Raw genomic sequence first — 7,651 nt, 5'->3', positions numbered from 1 at the left:
ACCTTCATGACCCTACCGATCCAAGTACCGAACACACGGCACCTTCGAGTTCTGCACACATTCAGCTCGATGACGTCCTCGCATTCTCGATCCAGCAAGAGGAGCGAGGTAGTAGATGAGTTCAGGTAGCACGACGGCGAGGTGACGGTGTTGGTATAGAACAATCTTCGCAGGGCTTCGCCTAAGCACTACGAAAACTATGACGGAGGATAAACTAAAGGAAATATGCCCTAGAGGCAATAATAAAGTTATTATTTATTTCCTTATTTCATGATAAATGTTTATTATTCATGCTAGAATTGTATTAACCGGAAACATAATACATGTGTGAATATATAGACAAACAGAGTGTCACTAGTATGCCTCTACTTGACTAGCTTGTTAATGAAAGATGGTTATGTTTCCTAACCATGGACAAAGAGTTGTTATTTGATTAACGGGATCACATCATTAGTTGAATGATCTGATTGACATGACCCATTCCGTTAGCTTAGCACCCGATCGTTTACTATGTTGCTATTGCTTTCTTCATGACTTATACATGTTCCTATGACTATGAGATTATGCAACTCCCGTTTACCAGAGGAACACTTTGTGTGCTACCAAACGTCACAACGTAACTGGGTGATTATAAAGGTGCTCTACAGGTGTCTCCAAAGGTACTTGTTGGGTTGGCGTATTTCGAGATTAGGATTTGTCACTCCGAATGTCGGAGAGGTATCTCTGGGCCCTCTCGGTAATGCACATCACTTAAGCCTTGCAAGCATTGCAAGTAATGAGTTAGTTGCGAGATGATGTATTACGAAACGAGTAAAGAGACTTGCCGGTAACGAGATTGAACTAGGTATTGGATACTGACGATTGAATCTTGGGCAAGTAACATACCGATGACAAAGGGAACAACGTATGTTGTTATGCGGTCTGACCGATAAAGATCTTCGTAGAATATGTAGGAACCAATATGGGCATCCAGGTCCCGCTATTGGTTATTGACCGGAGACGTGTCTCGGTCATGTCTACATTGTTCTCGAACCGTAAGGTCCGCACGCTTAAGGTTTCGATGACAGTTATATTATGAGTTTATGAGTTTTGATGTACCGAAGGAGTTCCGAGTCCCGGATGAGATCGGGGACATGACGAGGAGTCTCGAAATGGTTGAGATGTAAAGATCAATATATTGGACGACTATATTCGGAGTTCGGAAAGGTTCCGAGTGATTCGGGTATTTATCGGAGTACCGGAGAGTTACGGGAATTCGCCGGGGAGAAGTATTGGGCCTTATTGGGCCATACAGAAAAGAGAGAGGGGCTGCCTAGGGCAGGCCATGCGCCCCCCCGTGGCCTAGTCCGAATTGGACTAGGGGGAGGGGCCGCACCCCCTCCTTCCTTCCCTTCTCTCTTCCCCTTCCTTGTCTCCTACTCCTACTACATGGAAGGACTCCTAGTTGGACTAGGAAAGGGGGAATCCTACTCCCAGTGGGAGTAGGACTCCCCTAGGGCGCGCCATAGAGAGGGCTGGCCCTCCCCTCCTCCACTCCTTTATATACGGGGGCAGGGGGCACCCCATAGACACACAAGTTGATCTTCGTGATCGTTCCTTAGCCGTGTGCGGTGCCCCCCTCCACGATATTACACCTCGGTCATATTGTAGCGGTGCTTAGGCGAAGCCTTGCGACGGTTGAACATCAAGATCGTCACCACGCCGTCGTGCTGACGGAACTCCTCCCCGAAGCTTTGCTGGATCGGAGCTCGGGGTGCGTCATCGAGCTATACGTGTGTCAAGAACTCAGAGGTGCCGGAGTAACGGTGCTTGGATCGGTTGGACCGGGAAGACGTACGACTACTTCCTCTACGTTGTGTCAACGCTTCCGCTTCGGTTTACGAGGGTACATAGACAACACTCTCCCCTCTCGTTGCTATGCATCACCATGATCTTGCGTGTGCGTAGGAAATTTTTTGAATTACTATGTTCCCCAACAGTGGCATCCGAGCCAGGTTTTATGGTTTGATGTTATATGCACGAGTAGAACACAAGTGAGTTGTGGGCGATATAAGTCATACTGCTTACCAGCATGTCATTATTTGGTTCGGCGGTATTATTGGATGAAGCGGCCCGGACCGACATTACACGTACGCTTACGCGAGACTGTATTTACCGCCGTGCTTTGCACACAGGTGACTAGCGGGTGTCAGTTTCTCCAACTTTAGTTGAACCGAGTGTGGCTACGCCCGGTCCTTGCGAAGGTTAAAACAGCACCAACTTGACAAACTATCATTGTGGTTTTGATGTGTAGGTGAGATTGGTTCTTGCTTAAGCCCGTAGCAGCCACGTAAAACTTGCAACAACAAAGTAGAGGACGTCTAACTTGTTTTTGCAGGGCATATTGTGATGTGATATGGTCAAGACATGATGCTAAATTTTATTGTATGAGATGATCATGTTTTGTAACCGAGTTATCGGCAACTGGCAGGAGCCATATGGTTGTCGCTTTATTGTATGCAATGCAATCGCCTTGTAATGCTTTACTTTATCACTAAGCGGTAGCGATAGTCGTAGAAGCATAAGATTGGCGAGACGACAATGATGCTACGATGGAGATCAAGGTGTCGCGCCGGTGACGATGGTGATCATGACGGTGCTTCGAAGATGGAGATCACAAGCACAAGATGATGATGGCCACATCATATCACTTATATTGATTGCATGTGATGTTTATCTTTTATGCATCTTATCTTGCTTTGATTGACGATAGCATTTTAAGATGATCTCTCACTAATTATCAAGAAGTGTTCTCCCTGAGTATGCACCATTGCCAAAGTTCGTCGTGCCCAGACACCACGTGATGATCGGGTGTGATAAGCTCTACGTCCATCTACAACGGGTGCAAGCCAGTTTTGCACATGCGGAATACTCAGGTTAAACTTGACGAGCCTAGCATATGCAGATATGGCCTCGGAGCACGGAGACCAAAAGGTCGAGCGTGAATCATATAGTAGATATTATCAACATAGTGATGTTCACCATTGAAAACTACTCCATCTCACGTGATGATCGGTTATGGTTTAGTTGATTTGGATCACGTGATCACTTAGATGACTAGAGAGATGTCTGTCTAAGTGGAGTTCTTAAGTAATATGATTAATTGAACTTTAATTTATCATGAACTTAGTCCTGGTAGTATTTTGCAAATTATGTTGTAGATCAATAGCTCGCGTTGTTGCTTTCATATGTTTATTTTGATATGTTCCTAGAGAAAATTATGTTGAAAAATGTTAGTAGCAATGATGCGGATTGGATCCGTGATATGAGGTTTATCCTCATTGCTGCACAGAAGAATTATGTCCTTAATGCACCGCTAGGTGACAGACCTATTGCAGGAGCAGATGCAGACGTTATGAACGTTTGGCTAGATCAATATGATGACTACTTGATAGTTTAGTGCACCATACTTAACGGCTTAGAATCGGGACTTCAAAGACGTTTTGAACGTCATGGACCATATGAGATGTTCCAGGAATTAAAGTTAACATTTCAAGCAAATACCCGAGTTGAGATATATGAAGTCTCCAACAAGTTCTATAGCTAAAGGATGGAGGAGAATCGCTCAACTAGTGAGCAAGTGCTCAGATTGTCTGGGTACTACAATCGCTTGAATCAAGTGGGAGTTAATCTTCGAGATAAGATAGTGATTGATAGAATTCTCTAGTCACCATCACCAAGTTAATAGAACTTTGTGATGAACTATAGTATGCAAAGGATGACGAAAACGATTCCCGAGCTCTTCGTGATGTTGAAATCGACGAAGGTAGAAATCAAGAAAGAGCATCAAGTGTTGATGATTGACAAGACCACTAGTTTCAAGAGAATGGCAAAGGGAAAGAAAGGGAACTTCAAGTAGAATGACAAGCAAGTTGTCACTCCCGCGAAGAAGCCCAAAGCTGAACCTAAAGCCTGAAACTGAGTGCTTCTACTGCAAAGGAAATGGTCACTGGAAGTGGAACTACTCCAAATATTTGGTGGATAAGAAGGATGGCAAAGTGAACAAGGGTATATTTGATATACAGGTTATTGATGTGTGCTTTACTAGTATTTATAGTAGCCCCTGAGTATTTGATACTTGTTCGGTTGCTAAGATTAGTAACTCGAAACAGGAGTTATAGAATAAACAAAGACTAGTTGAAGGGGAAGTGACGATGAGTGTTGGAAGTAGTTCCAAGATTGATATGATCATCATCGCACACTCCCTATACTTTCGGGATTAGTGTTAAACCTAAATAAATGTTATTTGGCATTTGCGTTGAGCATGAATATGATTTGATCATGTTTATTGCAATACAGTTATTCATTTAAAATCAGAGAATAATTGTTGTTCTGTTTAAATGAATAAAACCTTCAATGGTCATACACCCAATGAAAATAGTTTGTTGGATCTCGATCGTAGTGATACACATATTCATAATATTGATGCCAAAAGATGCAAAGTTAATAATCATAGTGCAACTTATTTGTGGCACTACCGTTTGGGTCATATCGGTGTAAAGCGCATGAAAAAACTTCATGCTGATGGGTTTTTGGAATCACTTGATTATGAATCATTTGATGCTTGCGAACCGTGCCTTTTGGGCAAGATGACTGAAACTCCGTTGTTCGGAACAATAGAACGAGATACTGACTTGTCGGAAATAATACATACCGATGTATGCGGTCCAATGAGTGTTGATGCTCGTGGTAGGTATCGTTATTTTCTGACCTTCACAAGATGATTTGAGCAGATATGAGTATATCTACTTAATGAAGCACAAGTCTGAAACATTTGAAAAGTTCAAAGAATTTCAGAGTGAAGTGGAGAATCATCGTAACAAGAAAATAAAGTTTCTACGATCTGATCGTGGAGGAGAATATTTGAGTTACGATTTTGGCCTTCATATAAAACAATGTGGAATAGTTTCACAGCTCACGCCACATGGAACACCATAACGTAATGGTGTGTCCGAACGTCATAACCGCACTTTATTTGATATGGTGCGATCAATGATGTCTCTTACCGATTTACCAATATCGTTTTGGGGTTATGCATTAGAGACAGCTGCATTCATGTTAAATAGGGCACCATTAAATCCGTTGAGACGACACCGTATGAACTATGGTTTAGCAGTAAAGCTAAGCCATCATTTCTTAAAGTTTGGAGTTGCGATGCTTATGTGAAAAAGGTTTTCAACCTGATAAGCTCGAACCCAAATCGGAAAAGCGCGTCTTCATAGAATACCCAAAGGAAACTGTTGGGTACTCCTTCTATCACAAATCCAAAGGCAAAACATTCGTTGCTAAGAATGGATCCTTTCTAGAGAAGGAGTTTCTCTCGAAAGAAGTGAGTGGGAGGAAAGTAGAGCTTAATAAGGTAATTTGTACCTTCTCCCTTATTCAAACTATGAAGAAGCGATGGTGAGCCCATATTCCGCAAAATGGCTTGAGGCCATGAAATCTGAGATGGGATCCATATATGAGAACAAAGTCTGGACTTTGATTGACTTGCTCGATGATCAGCAAGCCATGTTAAATAAATGGATCTTCAAGAGGAAGACGGACACTGATAGTAGTGTTACTATCTACAAAGCTAGAATTGTCGCAAAAGGTTTTCGACAAGTTCAAGGTGTTGACTACGATGAGAGTTTTTCAATCGTATCTATGCTTAAGTTTGTCTGAATCATGTTAGCAATTGCCACATTTTATGAAATCTGGCAAATGGATGTCAAAACTGCATTCCTTAATGGGTTTTCTTAAAAGAAGAGTTGTATATGATGCAACCAGAAGGTTTTGTCAATCCTAAAGGTACTAACAAAATATGCAAACTCCAGCTATCCATCTATGGACTGGTGCAAGCATCTCGGAGTTGGAATATACGCTTTGATAAGTTGATCAAAGCATATAGTTTTATACAGACTTGCGGTGAAGCCTGTATTTACAAGAAAGTGAGTGGGAGCAATACAACATTTCGGATAAGTATATGTGAATGACATATTGTTGATCAGAAATAATGTAGAATTATTCTGTAAAGCATAAAGGAGTATTTGAAAGGAGTTTTTCCAAGAAGGACCTCGGTAAAGCTGCTTACATATTGAGCATCAAGATCTATAGAGATAGATCAAGACGCTTGATAAGCTTTTTTAATGAGTAAATACCTTGACAAGATTTTGAAGTAGTTCAAAATGGATCAGTCAAAGAAAGAGTTCTTTCCTGTGTTACAAGGTGTGCAATTGAGTAAGACTCAAAGCCCGACCACGGCAGAAGATAGAAAGAGAATGAAAGTCATTCCCTATGCCTCAGCCATAGGTTCTATAAAGTATGCCATGCTGTATACCAGATCTATTGTATACCCCACCACTGAGTTTGACAAGGGAGTACAGTAGTGATCTAGGAGTAGATCACTGGACAGCGGTCAAAATTATCCTTAGTGGTATAAGGATATGTTTCTCGATTATGAAAGTGACAAAAGTTTCGTCGTAAAGGGTTACGTCGATGAAAGTTTTGCCACTAATCCAGATGACTCTAAGTCTCAATCTGGATACATATTGAAAGTGGGAGCAATTAGCTAGAGTAGCTCCGTGCAGAGTATTGTAGACATAGAATATTTGCAAAATACATACGGCTCTGAATGTGACAGACCCGTTGACTAAACTTCTCTCACGAGCAAAACATGATCATACCTTTGTACTCTTTGGGTGTTAATCACATAGCGATGTTAACTAGATTATTGACTCTAGTAAACCCTTTGGGTGTTGGTCACATGACGATGTGAACTATGGGTGTTAATCATATACAAATATGATTATTGGTGTTAAATCACATGGCAATGTGAACTAGATTATTGACTCTAGTGCAAGTGTGAGACCGAAGGAAATATGCCCTAGAGGCAATAATAAAGTTATTATTTATTTCCATATTTCATGATAAATGTTTATTATTCATGCTAGAATTGTATTAACCGGAAACATAATACATCTGTGAATATATAGACAAACAGAGTGTCACTAGTATGCCTCTACTTGACTAGCTTGTTAATCAAAGATGGTTATGTTTCCTAACCATGGACAAACAGTTGTTATTTGATTAACGGGATCACATCATTAGTTGAATGATCTGATTGACATGACCCATTCCGTTAGCTTAGCACCCGATCGTTTAGTATGTTGCTATTGCTTTCTTCATGACTTATACATGTTCCTATGACTATGAGATTATGCAACTCCTGTTTACCGGAGGAACACTTTGTGTGCTACCAAACGCCACAACGTAACTGGGTGATTATAAAGGTGCTCTACAGGTGTCTCCAAAGGTACTTGTTGGGTTGGCGTATTTCGAGATTAGGATTTGTCACTCCGAATGTCGGAGAGGTATCTCTGGGCCCTCTCGGTAATGCACATCACTTAAGCCTTGCAAGCATTGCAACTAATGAGTTAGTTGCGAGATGATGTATTACGGAACGAGTAAAGAGACTTGCCGGTAACGAGATTGAACTAGGTATTGGATACCGACGATCGAATCTCGGGCAAGTAACATACCGATGACAAAGGGAACAACGTATGTTGTTATGCGGTCTGACCGATAAAGATCTTCGTAGAATATGTAGGAACCAATATGGGCATCCAGGTCC

This window comes from Triticum aestivum, chromosome 4B (assembly GCF_018294505.1).
Source record: "Triticum aestivum cultivar Chinese Spring chromosome 4B, IWGSC CS RefSeq v2.1, whole genome shotgun sequence".
Lineage (NCBI taxonomy): Eukaryota > Viridiplantae > Streptophyta > Magnoliopsida > Poales > Poaceae > Triticum > Triticum aestivum.
Note: the sequence above shows the minus strand (reverse complement) of the source record.